This window comes from Sinocyclocheilus anshuiensis, unplaced genomic scaffold, assembly GCF_001515605.1.
Source record: "Sinocyclocheilus anshuiensis isolate Anshui unplaced genomic scaffold, SAMN03320099.WGS_v1.1 scaffold301, whole genome shotgun sequence".
NCBI classification, from domain to species: domain Eukaryota; kingdom Metazoa; phylum Chordata; class Actinopteri; order Cypriniformes; family Cyprinidae; genus Sinocyclocheilus; species Sinocyclocheilus anshuiensis.
The window spans coordinates 148,936-169,029 of NW_015539837.1; the positions used below are offsets into that span (position 1 = coordinate 148,936).

The 20,094-nt window shown below is 36.2% G+C and overlaps 1 long non-coding RNA gene across 1 annotated transcript in view; it reads left to right on the top strand.

The window, feature by feature from the left end:
• The window catches only part of LOC107684406 (uncharacterized), a 27,648-nt gene that overhangs the window by 3,603 nt on the left and 3,951 nt on the right, over positions 1 to 20,094 (top strand). Inside the window, exon 2 of the long non-coding RNA XR_001633849.1 lies at positions 201 to 262. This is a non-coding gene — a long non-coding RNA (uncharacterized LOC107684406). The remainder of the gene's footprint in view (positions 1 to 200; positions 263 to 20,094) is intronic.

Genomic DNA, 20,094 nt, shown 5'->3' on the forward strand with positions numbered 1-20,094 from the left:
TGTTTTGATTGTGACATTGTTTTGGTTGATTGTTATGTCACTTTTAAATTGAAATATAGCTGTTATAGCAATACCTACTTTTATTCACTGATAAAAAGTAATTTTATTATGCAGGAACCACTCAAATAGGTAAATAACACATTGCTTGAGTGTTTACTTGTTCTGATAAATGATTTGTGCCTTGTGTTTGTGTGTTCTAGACAAGCGAAGTTGCCTGCAGGTCCCTGAGCCAGCTTTAGTCTCCAGCCTCTCCATCATCCAGGTAAGACAAAGTCCAAATACAAGTTCTACTGATCTGAATATGAATGCAGATGTTTGTTATGTTTGTACTCAAGCTGGCAGGGAATTGTACATTCAGGCCTACAGGTTATCTGATGCAGCATGACCACTTTTGACCACATGAGGGTGTCAAAGTAACAGTATTCCTCTGATTCATGCATATACTCTTTGGAGCCTGCAATGAGCTGTAGCCATAGCAACCACCCAGGTCCACAGTTCAGTTTTGTTAATAGAGACAGATGAGGCCTGCTTGTAGTTCATTGCTGATAGATAGACAGTGGATGTGTACTTGCTTGTAAATTGCTTGTAATTGACATGCTGTTTGCACATTTGATAAAATATAGGGATTCGGATTCTATGTTTGATTTGTCTAGAAGTCAAACAACGAAAGGAGAACTATACTATATATATATATATATACAGTGGGTACGGAAAGTATTCAGACCCCCTTAAAGTTAATGATACTAGTTTTTATATGTAGTATTTCTAGAAGTCCTTTATAGCTATAGCTATATTGGTTTATTTGTTCTAGAATAAGCCATAAAGTGAACCACTAAAGCAGGTGTGTGTATACATACATACACACACACATATACACACACACACACACACTAACCGCTTTATGGGAGTTTCAAATGGTCTTTTTGCTTTGGATTAACTTCTAGTTATAGCAGTCCTATATTGTCTAAAGATAAAAGACCTATTAGATCTGTTCTTACTACATGGAATATTTCAAAGTAATATTTTTGGAATTTTAAGAATGCAGAAGATGTCACACTACAGCATGAAAATTAAAAAACGAAAATACAAAGTTTTCTGTATTCATATAGTGGAGTCCAAGAGTCTGAGACCTGATTGTCTCAGCTACCACTAAATCTGATAAGCTACCACTAAATATTGTAGAAACTTAATTTGCTGTAAAGTTACTTTGCAACGATTTGTATCGTAAAAAGCGCTATACAAATAAACTTGAATTGAATTGAATTGAATTGTGATTCAAAATCTAATTTAAACCTGGAAATAATTTGAAATGGAAGAAAAGGGGACATACCAAACACTGAAAATTGACTGAAATGTTTAATTCTTCATATTGTTATGCTTAAAGAAAGAGTAAAATATATAATCTAGGCCTATATAAATTTGACTTAATATCTTGGAAATCTTTGCAGTTGCGGTTGTAAAATCAAAGTTAACAACCGTTTGATTTTTGTAATATGTTACTATTACAGTGGTGTGAAAAAGTGTTGGCCCCCTTCCTGATTTCTTATTTTTTTGCATGTTTGTCACACTTAATGTTTCAGATCATCAAACAAATTTAAATATTAGTCAAAGATAACACAAGTAAACACAACATGCAGTTTTTAAATGAAGGTTTTTATTATTAAGGGAAAACAAAATCTAAAACTACATGGCCCTGTGTGAAGAAGTGTTTGCCCCCCTGTTAAAACTGTGGTATAGCACACCTGAGTTCAATTTCTCTAGCCACACCCAGGCCTGATTACTGCCACACCTGTTCGCAATCAAGAAATCTCTTAAATAGGACCTGCCTGACAAAGTGAAGTAGACCAAAAGATCCTCAAATAAGAAATCAGGAAGGGGCCAACACTTTTTCACACCACTGTATATAAATACATCTAAAGAGTACAGTAGTCATATATAAGTGCCATACATATGCTTCACCACAGAGTGGCAGTATAGGACTTCACTGCAGAGGCTCTGCTTTTGTTTTCCACTGCGATTTTGTCTCCAGTTACATTCTGCTCAGTCTAGACAGGACGAAACCCCTGACCAGATTCCTGCTGCCTTGCGTCAGCTGACTGACACGCAGACGCAGTGGGGAAAGTATGGGGTCCTGTTTGGAAAAACATGCTTCAGGGAAAACACCTTCCAATACATCAGTCTGAATTTTGTCTGGTTTTATCTAGAGATCCTGTCAGTGAGTGTGACGTGACGTGTGACGTGACATGTGGCCAAGTATGGTGACCCATACTCTGAATATTAATCAGGTTGTGTGCGTTCGCTCGAACTGATTTGCTGAAATCAAAACAGGGACGATAATAGGTGAGCACCAGCCAATGAGATTGCCGTTTGCGCATTAGTTCCGCCCACTACCGGAGAAAGGAACTCCGTTAATTTGACAGCAAAATACAACAAAGAATATCGTTTACATGTAGCGCGTCAATTCTCTCTCTCTCTCTCTCTCTCTCTCTCTCTCTCTCTCTCTCTCTCTCTCTGCGTGTGTGTGAAACAAAGCGACGGCGAGTCGTGTGCCTTCACACTAGAGTTTACGGTACGTTAAATACAGGTGCGTTGCACATCCATTGAGATGAACTGAAAAACAGCACAGATCGCTTGACGGAAAGTGAAACTGAAGCGCTCAGTCAGAGTGTTCTGTGAGTGAAAATATATCTGTGCTACACTTATACTTAACCTCCAACTCACACACTGGCGAGTAAAATCTGAGATTTTATTAGCAATTGGCTAATATTAGACATCATTTAGTCGCCCAGGGTAAGATTTAGTCGCATATGCGAGTGATTTACTCGCAATGTAGAGGGTTGTCCCTGCCTTAGTGATAGATAGTCATGCATGTCTTGCACTGATTTTCAGACTAAACACTAAGCTGTTGGACAATTCCATATGTAACATATTTCATATGTGACATCATTTGCTGAAATGGAGTAAATTTCAATTTTAGCATTTTAAATGCTAAAAATATGATAAAGGCAGTGCCGAAAATAGTTACAGAACGTGGTAGATTTTGTGATGTTTTGCAAGCTAAAGAAGGTTGTTATTCAACAGATGGATGTGTGGTCTGTAGTTCAATACCCCACACTTAAGTCCTTTACTCTGTGTTGTGAAAGAGCTGAAGGTGTTATGAAAGACTTGGCAAGATAGAAGCTTCAAAAGTGTCTGGGTCATGATGACTATGCTATTTGTGTAGTGAGCTTTTAAAAAAATGAGTCAGCAGCTCAGCTTTTTTCCAGTTCGCAGCAGAATGGATGAAACATTTCGACTAACTGACATTCACATCATTTCATATTCCTCAGGTACATGACATGTGCCGGTAGTTGTTGCATAAACATCTGCCCTTCCTCACAGAGACAGTAGATCTCTTGGGATTGCACTTGTCTTGTAACAGCTTATATCACTTCCCTGAAGGTCCACATGGCAGGATTATGTAGCAGCTTTTATAGCATGCTATGTAATATGCTTGCATCTAAGACAAGCGCTGGAGGTGCAAGCACAAACAGCAGCTTATCCAAAAAGAATGATTCATGTGTGTGATTTGGACTCGGTGGCATTAAAAAACGTTATTTTCGCCACTGCCTCTTCATGAGCTCCTTGGCATTCAGAAATCCCTGTTCAGCTCGACTGTTGGCCGCATTCCTGCCGCTCTTTGCTCTCTTTCGTTTTTGTCGTTGAAAGAGGAATGTCACGTGGGAGAAAGTGAGTAACGGTTGCTGATGCACTCCCTCCTTCTGCCTCTCCCTGTGCTGTGCTCACATGCTCCCCAGCATATAGATCAGTCTCCCACTCTCACCTACATGTGTGGAGGGTGTGTGTGTGTGTGTGTGTGTGTGTGTGCGGCCCACTCTAGCTCATGCTTCGCAGCTGGGGGTGCAGTGCATTGCACGCATTGACTACTTGCGCACTGCCGCCTCCATCACTCCTCCTCCTCTTATATAGTATCTTATTTAATGCTGTTTTAGTAGGCTGTATGCATGTTTGCAGAGATCTTGAAGTTTCATGATTAATATTAAGATTTATATAGTGTCACTTTTAATTATATTATTACATTTGCATTTACATTACATTCTGTGCATCTACCTAAATCGACAGTAGAGGAACATAAGCAATTTGTTACAGAGCCAACAATATTCATAAATGAATACATTGTTCAAAATAATAATAATAATAATAATAATAAATAAAATCTAAAATTATATAATGATAATAACAATTCATAACAAATATCTAATTATTATATTATTACATATATAATTATTATTTAAATTATAATTTTTTATAAAACATTTATTGCTGGAAAATGTAACAAAAAAACACAATGTATAGCCTAATAAGCAGTATGATCGTATTCCAATAAAGTGTTGCAGCAAATATTTTTGGAACATAATTAAATATTTCCCTCTTGCCCTGGTCTCTGTTTGCATTGCCATATATATTTGCATGAAAGCTTCATCCATATCTGTGCTAGACTGATGGTTAGAGGGTAGACGCATGTTTTGAATGGTTTGAATGGCTGTAAGTTCCAGTGAACTACTGAAGCGCTGCAGGAATACAAACACTTAATTCTGCTATTCTTTCCATGTTCTGGCTGATCTGATAACATAATCAGTGTTCTGAGTGTTCTGAGCGGTGTACTAGCAGTAAGCTACTGTCTGTCCTGCTTTCTAAACCTTTGGTACATTAATCTAATTAATCTACAATGAACTCAAAGGTCATGAGCATTCTCTCACCTTTCCGAGTAAACCATCTGTACAATGTGTAAGTCAGCTGATATCCAAATATAGGAACACAGGTTGTTTGTTAGTGTTCCACTGTTCATGTGAATTCTGTGCTGTTTTGCATGGTGGCTGCATGTTACGAGCATAGAGTACGTTTGGAATTGCATACTACTATATAGCTCGTTCCGCAGTATGTTTACTGTGCATGGTATGCAAAGTTTCTGTATGCATAGCATGCCTGGATGATAAAATGTGCAGTAACCCGAGGACACAGTGTGGATTACTGTATCCCTCAGTGCAATGCTCTCGATTTAACCTTCTATTGCTAGTGTGGCAAATTAATTGAAAGTGATATCAACTGTTATTTATTTATTTGTTTATTATGTTTTCTTCCTTATTATTGGATTAGTGTATGATGATTGATGATTTGATCATTTGTATGAAAAAAGTGTAATTAAATTTTTAATAAATAAAGTAACTAAAGAAATAATTTTAATTTTTTGGATATTAATAAGTTTACGTGTATATAAAATGAGTGTATAAATATAACATTAATTTATATTAAATTTACTGTATTACATAAAATAATAATGCATGTTAAAAATGTACTGTGGAAAATATATTATATGAAATATTATAATAAAAAATTTCTTTCACTTTTTTTATTATTTATAAAAAAGCCGTATACTGTATGTACTGTTAGCACTATAATAATTCATCCAACACAGATGAATCTATGACTGCAAAGCTAAGGCTAATCTTACTGTGTCTTTCAGGAAAATTTCCTCAGCAGTTAGAATTTGTAATGGAGGTTACAAATGGAGGTCATGCTCTTATGAATAGTTAACATTCAAGCATTATTTCTCACATTTGAGGTGTTTAAAAATGAGACAGATGTGCTGAGGCTAGTCATGCAGTGGAAGATATTTTGTTGGCTAACCGGTGACCACTGGCACCCCCGAGACTCAACTTTGACCCAAGTCTGACAAAAGTTGACCCTTCCCATGACTAGACGGGGGATCCTGGCTGCTCTTTCCCCTCCCAGAGCGCAATCAGGGGAACGGGGTGCTGCAGCTGACACCTGGCTGTTTTGCCACCAACACACAAAACACTTTTCAGTCCTACAGCCAAACACTTGAAACAACAATCTCTAATGCCTGCCTCTCTTATATGAAATGACTAATTATACTGCTTTTCTTTTCAATACCCTTAAAGGCTTGGCAGATATTCAGATAATAGTTTTGGCGTGGACTAGGCTGTCTGCTGGTGTTGGTGATAAATACAGTTTTCTTGCAGTACTTAAGCAAGTAGGTTAAGCTCCTGGAGCACTGACCTAATTTTAGGGCCTTTCCACACTCTGTAAACGTCCTCAGCATGGGGAAGATTTAAGAGAAGAGGTGTGGCTTCCCAACACTGAGTCCTGTCCTGCAAACCAAGGCCAAAGGTTTAGTGTTCATACATAACTGCTCAGGGAAAACCAGTTTTCATGGGTTTCCGTTTGATCTAAGGCTGCATGATAATGATACATTTTTTTTCACCTTGATATTGTGTTCTTGATTATAGAATTTGCATTTAAATTTATTTGTACAAATTACAGCATGCATGCATAAAATAAAAATATTTTAGTATAATTTAAAAGTATTATATTTAATTATTAAGTTATTAATCAAATATTTCTGTTTAAATTAAAATAATGCAAATTCTTTAGGATGGCTATACACATTCAAAACAAGCTGAAATTGTATTTCTAAATTATTTCATTAATAATAAATAAAATCTAAAATTATATAATGATAATAACAATTCATAACAAATATCTAATTATTATATTATTACATATATAATTATTATTTAAATTATAATTTTTTATAAAACATTTATTGCTGGAAAATGTAACAAAAAAACACAATGTATAGCCTAATAAGCAGTATGATCGTATTCCAATAAAGTGTTGCAGCAAATATTTTTGGAACATAATTAAATATTTCCCTCTTGCCCTGGTCTCTGTTTGCATTGCCATATATATTTGCATGAAAGCTTCATCCATATCTGTGCTAGACTGATGGTTAGAGGGTAGACGCATGTTTTGAATGGTTTGAATGGCTGTAAGTTCCAGTGAACTACTGAAGCGCTGCAGGAATGCTGCTTTATTTGTAACGTTCCTCTTATTGGAATTTTAATGATTCTTCCTTAGAAAACTAAAGCTTATCCAGTTTTTTTTAGTTTTTGTTTGATATGAGTTGCACACTGTCTGAATGTTAAAAGTTGATTACATCTGGAACATAACAAACACTTAATTCTGCTATTCTTTCCATGTTCTGGCTGATCTGATAACATAATCAGTGTTCTGAGCGTCTTGTCTGGTGTACTAGCAGTAAGCTACTGTCTGTCCTGCTTTCTAAACCTTTGGTACATTAATCTACTTCAACATCAATGAACTCAAAGGTCATGAGCATTCTCTCACCTTTCCGAGTAAACCATCTGTACAATGTGTAAGTCAGCTGATATCCAAATATAGGAACACAGGTTGTTTGTTAGTGTTCCACTGTTCATGTGAATTCTGTGCTGTTTTGCATGGTGGCTGCATGTTACGAGCATAGAGTACGTTTGGAATTGCATACTACTATATAGCTCGTTCCGCAGTATGTTTACTGTGCATGGTATGCAAAGTTTCTGTATGCATAGCATGCCTGGATGATAAAATGTGCAGTAACCCGAGGACACAGTCACTATATAGCTCGTTCCGCAGTATGTTTACTGTGCATGGTATGCAAAGTTTCTGTATGCGTAGCATGCCTGGATGATAAAATGTGCAGTAACCCGAGGACACAGTGTGGATTACTGTATCCCTCAGTGCAATGCTCTCGATTTAACCTTCTATTGCTAGTGTGGCAAATTAATTGAAAGTGATATCAACTGTTATTTATTTATTTGTTTATTATGTTTTCTTCCTTATTATTGGATTAGTGTATGATGATTGATGATTTGATCATTTGTATGAAAAAAGTGTAATTAAATTTTTAATAAATAAAGTAACTAAAGAAATAATTTTAATTTTTTGGATATTAATAAGTTTACGTGTATATAAAATGAGTGTATAAATATAACATTAATTTATATTAAATTTACTGTATTACATAAAATAATAATGCATGTTAAAAATGTACTGTGGAAAATATATTATATGAAATATTATAATAAAAAATTTCTTTCACTTTTTTTATTATTTATAAAAAAGCCGTATACTGTATGTACTGTTAGCACTATAATAATTCATCCAACACAGATGAATCTATGACTGCAAAGCTAAGGCTAATCTTACTGTGTCTTTCAGGAAAATTTCCTCAGCAGTTAGAATTTGTAATGGAGGTTACAAATGGAGGTCATGCTCTTATGAATAGTTAACATTCAAGCATTATTTCTCACATTTGAGGTGTTTAAAAATGAGACAGATGTGCTGAGGCTAGTCATGCAGTGGAAGATATTTTGTTGGCTAACCGGTGACCACTGGCACCCCCGAGACTCAACTTTGACCCAAGTCTGACAAAAGTTGACCCTTCCCATGACTAGACGGGGGATCCTGGCTGCTCTTTCCCCTCCCAGAGCGCAATCAGGGGAACGGGGTGCTGCAGCTGACACCTGGCTGTTTTGCCACCAACACACAAAACACTTTTCAGTCCTACAGCCAAACACTTGAAACAACAATCTCTAATGCCTGCCTCTCTTATATGAAATGACTAATTATACTGCTTTTCTTTTCAATACCCTTAAAGGCTTGGCAGATATTCAGATAATAGTTTTGGCGTGGACTAGGCTGTCTGCTGGTGTTGGTGATAAATACAGTTTTCTTGCAGTACTTAAGCAAGTAGGTTAAGCTCCTGGAGCACTGACCTAATTTTAGGGCCTTTCCACACTCTGTAAACGTCCTCAGCATGGGGAAGATTTAAGAGAAGAGGTGTGGCTTCCCAACACTGAGTCCTGTCCTGCAAACCAAGGCCAAAGGTTTAGTGTTCATACATAACTGCTCAGGGAAAACCAGTTTTCATGGGTTTCCGTTTGATCTAAGGCTGCATGATAATGATACATTTTTTTTCACCTTGATATTGTGTTCTTGATTATAGAATTTGCATTTAAATTTATTTGTACAAATTACAGCATGCATGCATAAAATAAAAATATTTTAGTATAATTTAAAAGTATTATATTTAATTATTAAGTTATTAATCAAATATTTCTGTTTAAATTAAAATAATGCAAATTCTTTAGGATGGCTATACACATTCAAAACAAGCTGAAATTGTATTTCTAAATTATTTCATTGCTATTTTATATTTTAAACAAGACTATCAAATTATCATGATCATTTTGTAGTTAATTTAGTTTGATCAATGCAAAATATAACCATGTTGGAAAAAGGATGTGTTATTTAAGACAAAAAAAAAACATTAGCATTCTTGGCACCTGACCAGGCCTTTACAGGTACTCCTGCAATAGAGGAAGCTCAAAGACAGTTTCTCATTTGTTTACTTTCTTCAGGTCAAGGAAATATGTTGCATGCAAGAAGTGTATTGATTTTTTATTTTTTTACCATTTACAGGAAGCTTTCCTGACTGCCTCCATTTCACTGCAACAACAACAGCAAAATCACTAAGTCACCTGTCCCGATAGCATATCTAATTGGATCATCCTATAGCAGCCTTTCCGTTAGCAGCCTTTAAATGTAAACAGACCTGCTAGCTCTATTGTGGTAGAGAAGTACACTCTTTTCACTGAGGGTGGCTTGTTTGGGAAAGCAGGAGTGAGGTTTGACACGTGTGCAGCTGATATCTGCAGCAGCCCTTCTCAGCAGGAGTCCAGCGGGGACCAGGTCAGAAATCCTCTGCCATGCGTGTGAACTGCCTGCTTTACGCAGTTTCACGACAGAGGTGTGAAACGCCCTGCCGTATATCTCTCTAATGCCCTGCTGTTTTAGGTGACGGCAGACGCCGAGAGCGACCGCAGACCGACTCGGAACATTCTGTCTCGTTCTCTCTCCCTCTTGGTCACTACACTATTTATAAAACTGTGTGACATTAGGTCACTTTAATAAAGCTGCCTCCACTCCTGCCATAGTAATTATCAAGATTTGTCTCCATTACAAGTCATGTGCAGTTGATTCCACGTGTTTCAGTTAGAAACGTCTCTCGTACAATAATGACTTGTTCTATACCTAAGGGGAGGCATTTTAATCATTGTGTGAATTATACTCGACTACATGACAGATAAATTAATCAGTTACCCTTGAATGGGAACTGTGCCGTTTGTTGGTCTGTATACATATGCATGAGATGGATATTTTACAAAAACTGATCTCCGCTAACGCAATAAAAAAAGTCTAAGTGAAGGAACATAATTATATTAATACATTTGCATCAAATTTTTTTTGTGATTTGCTTAACTGGAGTTGCCATAACATTTAAAAGACACCGTTAAACAATTATTATTTAATTATTCTTCCTTTATTTTGATTCCAATTTTGCCATTCAATGGCATTTTTAATGTTAGGTGCAATCTGTGCACATTAGTGTTAGTTTAGTATACCATATTTTCTGGAATAAATGGAATATGTTTTTTTTCTCTTAAAATGCAATTTTGACCCGGTGCTACTTTTTCTCTGCTCTCTGTGCATTTTTTTTTTTTTTTGGGAAAATACAGTATATGCCATTATATTATTTATGAATATTTTTAATTAGCTTTCATTTTTATAGTTTCAGTTTTCATTTTAATTTTATTTCACAATTTAGTAGTTTTGCTATGTGCTATGCTGCTATGTCATTTTTATTAGTTTTGTATATTTCTATTTAACTTTATTTTTATTTTAGTAGTGCTTAAATGTATTTATTACAGTTAGTTGCCAAGGCAAAATTTTCATTTAAGTTTTTCATATTTACATTGTTTTCAGCTTTATTTGAATATATTTATTTGAAATAACTAAAACAGTGTTAATAGTTACAAATAACAACACTGGTGCACATAATTAGTTCTCTTTTTTGATTGATTTGATTGATTCACCTCCCTATATAAAATATGTAAAAATGCCTTTGAAGACCCACCATTTGTTCTGTTCACTCGTGGTTTGTGGGCTCTACTGGCATTGGATTGGCCTCAACTGTTTCTGAATTATTTAATCTTCATATAGCTTACATAAAAATCATAGGTGCTTAAATCCCCAGTGCATGTTTATATTAGGAGAACACTTTGTGAACACTCAGTGGCTTCATTGCAGCTTTTCATTGCTACGAGTGTGTCAAAATGCAATAGTTTTTTTGTTTTGTTTGTTCTCTCATGACCATGTCGTAGTCATTGGAAGAGGTCTGTATTTATATTTGAAGAAGGAATGCAGAACATTAGGTCAACTGCCTGTTGAACCATGCTTATGTCTCTTGTTTATGTATATAGAGCTTGGAGGAGATGCGTATAATGTGCGTCATGGGGTGCAGATTCAAGTAAAGCAGCAAAGCGGTCAGCGGAGGAGGGTGTCAGCAGAACTTTGGCACTTGTCAGATGTCACAGAGGTTGCACAGAGGTGTGCACTGTTTGGAGAGTAGACGAGCTCTGTAGCGCTGCACAACAGCACGCTGTCACTTCCTGCAGCTAGAATATCATATTTAGAAGAAAGAGGAAGGGTTTTCCAATAAGAATTCAAGACTCTGGATCAAAGATCACTGGCCTTTCTTGCAGCCTTGAACAGTTTGGATAGTCATTCTAAATTATACTAAGCCTTTTGCAGGTGTTCTGCAACACTTTTGTCTTAGGTATGCACAATATGTCTGTGCCATATCGGTTATTGGTCATAATTATTGATCTATTTTATCAGTAGATATTAGACACATATTTCTCAATATTTTATATTTAACTGTGCATACTTATTACCTCCAGTGTTATTTTAGTATTAAATATATACTAATATTTTTCTTATATTTCTGTATAGCTAATGGTAATTTTAGTACGTTTTTCTCATGAGTTTTTCTTCTGTTTGAATTAATTTCAGCTTTATTTCAATTACTGAATAATTATTATTTTTTATTTAGTTAACAATAACAACATTGCCGTCATCTAACGCTCACTTAAATTGAATCTTTTAAAAAATTATATATTTTTAATAAAATTAATATCCATTTTCATACTTTACATTATAATGTCGTGATGCCTAAATTCACTTGTAGCATTTAAAACAATCTAGTTTCGTTTTTAAGGTTTGGTGCTAATTTATTTAGACAAATAGTATATAATTAATATCTGCCATTTATCAGTTATTGACCATAACTTGAACATATTTATCGACTTGTCAGTATTGGGCAGTTTTAATACTGTGCATTGCTAATTTATTCAAATATATTTAAATTAAAATAATGCAAATAATGCTTTATGATGGAATTCTTTATGTATTTCAATTATTTTAAACGACTATCAAATTATCATGATCAGTATTGAAGACTAATGCAGAATCGGTTTCCCATGTCGTTGCAAAGGAATTTTAATTAAAAAAAATATATATTTATGTGCACAAATAAATGATTTATAAATAAAACTGCAGTATTTCATAAAATACTAAGGTTGTCCATTTTGATTTCATGGTGACTTTAAGCTAGAAGTGGACACAGTGCTGTAGTTTTATCAGAGAGCAAAAGAGGGAAGACATGCGCAGTGCTCTTGCGTCACTGGCTGCCTTGAAGAGACATGTCTCGCGTCATCTCAAATATCTCCCAACCTCCACGCATGTACATTCCCACAAGAACAGAACCAACCACAGTGTCTCATCTCCGACTCTTCCAGTCCAAACGCAATGTCTCCGTAGCTGGCACAGTTCTGAACAAGATTGTGGAAAACATGGCTAATGTTTCCACCACACGTCTTCATTCTCCACAGCTCAAAATGATACATGTGGAACTTTTAATCAACATGCTGCAGACTTTCCAGTGAAAACGGCTGCTCACTCCAAGGAGCAGAAAATCAGACCGAATGCTATATTAGGTAATAGACGCATCAGCTCAGAATCCCCAAGATAAGTTCCACTCATACTTACTGGAAGCTGCGTCGCACCCCTTAGGAGTTCCCCATTTCCGTCTATTCAGCTTCCTTTGACCTTATATGGAAGTGGCCCGGGGGAGGAAGTCGGTTGTTGTGAAAGAGGCCTGTTAGTCACTTTTTCTGCTCTGCCCTGTATGCTTGTTTACTGTCTGATCACAATGGTTAATTGCCAAGCACCTGGCTCTGATTCTCGCCTCAAAGGACTTGTTTTTGTCCAATGTGTACACACATTATGCTGGAACCACATGTTTGCGTGAGTGACCCGGTGAGTGAACCAAATCTCCCGCTTCTAGACTCTCTCAATCACAAAGGATCTGACCGACTTACGTTCTCCTGGAGATCAGTGAATCATGAAAAGGCTGTTGATTTGTGCCATCTCGTAAATACTCAATTCTCAGAATAGGAAGAGGGCAATATGCAGCATTTTGTTTGTTTGTTTTTTTTTTGTTCCACTGCTGATGTTTATCAGCTCATGCACCTTCCTGAGTCACGTAGAGGTTCTCACATATTTCTAGATCCGGTTTTCTGGCAACATAAATGTTTTGTCATTGCAGAAGAACTGTTTATGCTTCCCTTTTCTTTCCATCCTTGACTGAAGAAAAGTCACCTATGAAGTAGATCCGGAGAGGGTATGGCTCTCCCACACATGCTCTTTTGTGTTTTGTTGTCATTCATTTTTCCATTTGCCCACCTTTTTAACCTCACCTCAGCCTCTTTGCAGTGTGCAAAATTGGTGCCTCCTCCTAGGCCTGTCGCAATAATCAATATATCGACTTATCGCGCAATATATGTACATGACCTCAATAATTTTTGGTGACGCAATATATCGCCCATTATATTTACTTAAAAATTAATGTCACCATGCTTTGTACATTCCACTTACGTCTGTGTCTTTTGCAGCTTCTCGTACATAACGTGGTGTAGTCATGAGGTGCTAGTTCAAATAAGTGACTGTTCCATGGCAACATTGCGTGCACATGTGCAGCTCGTACACCACTATGTCAACTGCTTACCCGTAAACGGAATGTGCTGCTTGCTGAACAGAGAAGACACAGAGAGTGGTGTGACTGCAGCAGGAAAGCAATACCTCGCGCTTGCGACATTAGTCAGTGGCAAAACAAGCAAGTTTTGACGATGTTTAAGGTATCTAATATTTTGATACTTAATTTCCATGATCTAAATTTTCTTAAAAATTAAAATTTTGTTGTCATTTGGAAGTGTGTAGGCCTTCTTGCATTATTATGCTGTTACATTATGATTATATATTCAGTGGCATAAAATGGTCTTTAAAATGACAATAATATCATTTATCGCAATTATTTCTGGGGCAATATATCGCACAACAAAAAGTTGTTATCGTGACAGGCCTACCTCCTCCCAAGGCACGTTTCTTTGCTTTTCTGGCATTGTCTGTCAACGGGGGTGAACCTTTCCCCTATTTTCAGTATCTGTTGCTGATAGAGTGAACCTTTTACTGTACAGTGTCACAGTGGTTGTCGGTTTGCATGTCTTTGCATACAAGTTCCGTTTGCAGATTGTAAATACTGTTAAAAAAAAAAAAAAGCACAATGCATATGTTGGTTGGTTTTTCATATATATGGACTTGCTCTTTTAGTTCTGTTTATTTCCATTTAATTTTCAGCTGATCTAAGAAAATGTGCAGGCTCATTGCTTTTATTGGAAATGATTAAAGTTCTGAAAATGCATTAAATTAAAAATCCATTAAATAAAATTACGTTATGTTAAATTAAACTTCAAGCTAAGAAGTTGAATTTGTGATAAGTTTTATTGTCCTTTCCATATAAGATTATTTTTATTTTTCAGTAAGTCAGTAAGATTATTTTTAAGAAATTAAATAAAATTAATTGGCTAAATCTTTTTTTTCTGTCATATCAGCAAGGACAGAATAAATTAAGTATTATAATATTATAAGGAGTATAATATTACAAAAGAGTTTTGCTTCAAACATTCTTCCGAAATTTCTATTCATCCAAAAATCCTGAAAATATCACAATTCACAATCATCATCATAATAAGAAGATTATTAAGAGCACCAAATCATCATACTAGAATTTCCGAAGGATCATATGACATTGAAGACTAGAGTAATGGCTGCTGAAAATTCAGCTTTGCCATCACAATAATAAATTACATTTTAAAATGCATTAAATTCAAATAAATTATGCAATACATTTTTGAAGTTGTAATAATATTTCACAATATTGCATAATATTATTTATATTTCTTACTGTACTGTACTTACTTTTTTTGGATCAAATAAATGCTTACTTAGTGAGCATAAGAGACCAATCCCAAAATTTTGAATGTAACATTAAAATGTAAAGTATACATACTGTATATGACTTTGTACCTTTTTTAATGTCTTTGCAATGTAAGCAAGCATCAAATGCAAAACACATTAAAATGGTCACATTATAGGTCAGCCTTAAAATGCAACAGTCAATTTTTTTTGCTCTCTGTACACCAAAGAGCTCTAAAAAGGTAGAAGATCCCTGTTTTATAGCGTGTTGCATGTTGCATTAGGATCCCATTAAGATTATTTATGGCTTACAGTGTTGTGAAACCAGGATTTGTGGTCACAATAGCTTCATGTATTCAACATAAATTGCATAGGACAGCATTCCTACAATTCCTCCGACTGTTAAACACATGCTTAATGAATTCCTTAGCAGAATTTTTCGCTCGATGATCATTTAAAGGTATTGTCATAAAGGGGCTTGACTTGAGCTATTCGGATCTTCTCAAATCCCTCTTTTGTCTGCCTTTTTGTTAAACAAGTTTTGACAGGGTGGTGTAGGTACCACGGAGTGATGCACACACCGGCAATGCCAGCTCCACCTGTCTGATCAAATGTTTCGGTGGGGTGTTGGCGACGTTGCGCCGGTCCCTAACCTCAAGAGTTCAATATCATCATCACCATCATCATAATTAAACTGTAAGTTCACCATATTGGTGCTAGGGACCTTTTGTAAAGAAAACAGTCCCATAATGCTTATACTTTGTGTTTTTGCATGCCGCATGTGTCTGCCAGATCTCTATCAGTAAGGGTTCTGCAGGGAACACGTTATATAAGCCTGTCCAAACAATTTCCACCCACTTCAGTCATTTGTCCCCATGTCTTTTTATCTGTCTGCCTGGTCATGAGTCTGTCTGTCTCGGTGTCTGGTCACACCCTCACACACAGACAGAGGCACACGAACGTTCGGTGACCCCTCTGTGCACATGCATGCTGACGTGAGCAAACACTTCGTCACATGATCTTAGCTGGGAGATGAAAAATCCCATTCATTTCCTTTCGTTTTCCTTCCATGCCCCTCATTCCCCTCCCCCTTCGAGTGTGCTGCTTTGCTGGAAAGTCCTGTAAGCCGAAGAAAACACTTCTGGCATTTCAGTGTGCAGCTGATCAAGTTTGTAGGTGTTTTCAGTTTCTGATTCTTGTAAGAAGCTCTGCAGCAGCTGACTGAGCCTGTCAGGAACAGGGAAGGGTGGGGAACGTCGTCAAGTTGATCATTTGGAGTCACAGTGGTGCAGCATTGCAACTCTGTGAACTTATAATGAACTCATAAATTAGAAAAATAATGATTGTTTTGCACACTCTCTGTCTGCAGCTGGATTAAAATACAAGACAGTCATGCCTTCAACTCATGCTACTGGTTGTCCCAATGTTGCTGCGTCAAAATGGACACAATGCTAAGACAAAACATGTTCTGATGTTGCTGCTTTTTCTTAGTAGAGATTTGCAAATCTACTTACTTTCAACTTTGACTAGTTTGTGGTTAGCTGGCTTTTAGAACGTGTATTTGCATTGGGGCAAATCTGTATGCTAGCATACTCCTGAATGTTGACAGAATTTACTTTTAGCATATATTCGTTTCTAAAATTTTCTTAAAATGGTCTTTTTCTCCTAGTAAAACTGGCCAAAAATATTGATGATTCATCCTGTACACAGATTTTTGTCCAGTCAAATGCTGCATCCCCATGCAACCAACCAGCTGGTAGTAAATTATAGTTCAGGGCTGATGTAACTGCAGCTTATTGGCTTTAAAAAAAAAGGTTGGGGTTAGCAAGATTTTATTTGAAGAAATTAATACTTGTATTCACCAAGGATGCATTAAACTAATCAATAGTGATAGTAAGGATATTTATAATGGTACAAAAGAGCTCTATTTCAAATACATATATTTTTTTAAACTTTCTATTCATCAGCGAATAAGGAAAAAATATATTTCGGTTTCCACAAAAATATTAAGCTGCACAACAGCTTTCAACATGCTAATAATAAGCAATGTTGCACAAAATCTTTATATTAGAATGATTTCTAAAAGATCATGCGACACTGAAGACTGGAATAACGACTGCTAAAAAAAAAAAAAATCTAAATTCTGCCATCACAAAAATAAATCACATTTTTCATGTATTTTTGATCAAATAAATGCAGCCTTGGAACTTTTTTCAAAAACAATATACCGACCCCAAATTTTTAAACGGTAGTGTATGTTACATATTTTAACATCAAAAATTAGAACAGCCATCAGCTTTAATTCAGAAATGACCAGTGTTTGCTGCTCATGAATTTGATTGCTTTTTTTGTACCAAGCTATTTTAAGCATTATTTTAACAACTTAAACTGTCTTAAGTACATCATAAACTAGTATTAGAAATAATGAAGAAGCTATTATTTTCACAAGCTTCTATAATGAGCAAGCACAAATTCCAATGGCCTAAATAATCACCAGACTCAGATTTAATTGGAAGTTGCTTATGAGATGATTCCTGGGCAGGCTTGATGGGCCGTTGATCAGTTCTTGTTGATGGCCAGAACACGCTCTGTTTTCCTCTCTCGCCCCCCCCTTTTCCTCCCTCGCGCTCCTTGTTTAGAACAGTCATATGCGGTATTCCCACCGAGAGCTCAGAGAGCGGGAATGTAGGAAGCATCTGGAGCCTGGTGAGATTACTGTGCGAGCCGGCACGTTGCCACCAAGTGTCCGTTAAGAGGCAGGGGCTTTTTGATTTAATGCTGGCGCTTGATTAGAAAGCTGGCGGGAACTGCCGCCTCACTTTGAACTTAAGAAAAAAAAGTCTGCTTGCAAAGCCACACATATCAGAGCAGACTGTGACCAAACAGAATGATGCATACTTCACATTCTCATTTGACCACTGTTTACATGCTGCATCCTGAATTTATCAATGCCTTTTAGATGCTTCAGAGACATACCAAAGCAGTCAGAAGTAAAAAAAAAAAAAAAAAAAAATGGGAAGAATGTTTGATTGTTGTATGGTCTGTTAGTTGCATTTACTGGTAGCAAATTGAGTTCAGTTTCTTAACACATTAGGTATCATGAACAATGAACAACATGTTTTTGTAGCATTTATTAAAGTTAGTTTATGCTAACAAATAAAGACTCATCTATTCGCTCTGTATTTTTTGTAGCTTTTAATTATTGGTGAATATGCAAAAGCTCAATGTGGCTTAAAATAGGGCACAGAGACTCAAGGGTGGGGTGCAGTTTTCCAGTGCCCCCTTCCTCCTCCTCTTCCTCAGAATCAGGAATACCACAGAGTGGAGAAAGAGACGCCTGTTTTGGAGACTCTCCTTGGCGCTGCAGACCGCACAGTCATGTGAAGGAGCAGGGTGTGATTGCACGTGAACCTGGTTCCAGCTCAGAGAGAGAGAATGAGGAGTGTGTATGTGTGTAAGTCATGGATAAGGCTTAATCCTCACTGACTCTGAAGAGAAAATAAAGATCCAGAGGGAGTTCAGCGCACTCTGTGGTGCCTTGTGACACGGTCTAAAGCTCTCTGATTTCTGAATCCACTTTTTGTAGAGTAAGCATGTTGTAAAATGTTCATAAATGCACATCTGTGAGCACACAACCCCTTGTGAAAAAGTATACTTTAACATACTTTTAAAAAAAGAGTATGTATTCAATATGCTTTAAAAGAATATACTACTGTTTTCAGACTCCTAATTGCACGTCAATTGCAATTGAATTAAAATATATTAAAGTTCTATTTATATTAAAGGGGTCATATGATGCTGCTAAAAAGAACATTATTTTGTGTATTTGGGAACTTGAGTGTTTTTGACCCACTAAAGTCAGACTTTTTAATATGTATTTTTTAATTGCCTTTGAAATATGATTAAAGTGTACTGCCGAATGTACTGACAACATTTATTATAGTAAGCTAAAGTATGTCACATTTCTGTTGAAGCTTATACCTTGTATATATTTGAATACAGATTTGTAATGATGAAATTGCAATTAAGTATTTTTAATATATTTACTTGCAATATATTATTAATTTAAATATAAGTGCAATATAAAAAAAACACACTGCAATTAAAATTAAAAGTAAATCTACACATCCAAATAAGTATATACGATTTTAAAGCACAACAGAAGATCGATTTAAACAGTGATTTAAAATGTACTCCTAAAATGTTTCATTTGCAAACTGTACTTTATAAGAAACATAATAATGAAAGTGAATTCTCTTTAATTACACTTTAAGATGCCATTTCATTAATATTGGATTCTCTGTAAGCACAACTTTTTAATGTACTTTAATATACTATACTAGATTTTAATATACTAGTTTTGAAGTGCACTAAAAGTGCACGGTTCATCATTCAATTAAAGGGATAGTTCACCCAAAAATGAAAATTTGATGTTTATCTGCTTACCCCCAGGGCATCCAAGATGTAGGTGACTTTGTTTCTTCAGTAGAACACAAACGAAGATTTTTAACTCAAACCGTTGCAGTCTGTCGGTCTTATAATGGAAGTGAATGGGAATCACGGCTTTGAGAGTAAAAAAAACATACACAAACAAAACCAAATTAAATCCTGCGGCTCGTGACGATACATTGATGTGTAAAGACACGAAACGATCGGTCTGTGCAAGAAACTGAACAGTATTTATATAATTTTTTTACCTCTGATGCACTGCAATGTCTGAACTGTCCTGAGCGCGTCCTGAGTGCGTCCTCGACAGCCGGCGCGTGACGCGTCTTCTTGCTTTATGGCGGATCGCAGACTTATAAGTGCATTACGAGAGATAGGTGGCGGTAATGCACTTATAAGTCTGCGATCTGCTGTAAAGCAAGAAGAAGATGACACCTCAGCGCCGGCTGTCGAGGACGCGCTCAGGACAGTTCAGAGAGTTTAGACATTGCAGTGCATCAGAGGTAAAAAAATTATATAAATACTGTTCAGTTTCTTGCACAGACCGATCGTTTCGTGTCTTTACACATC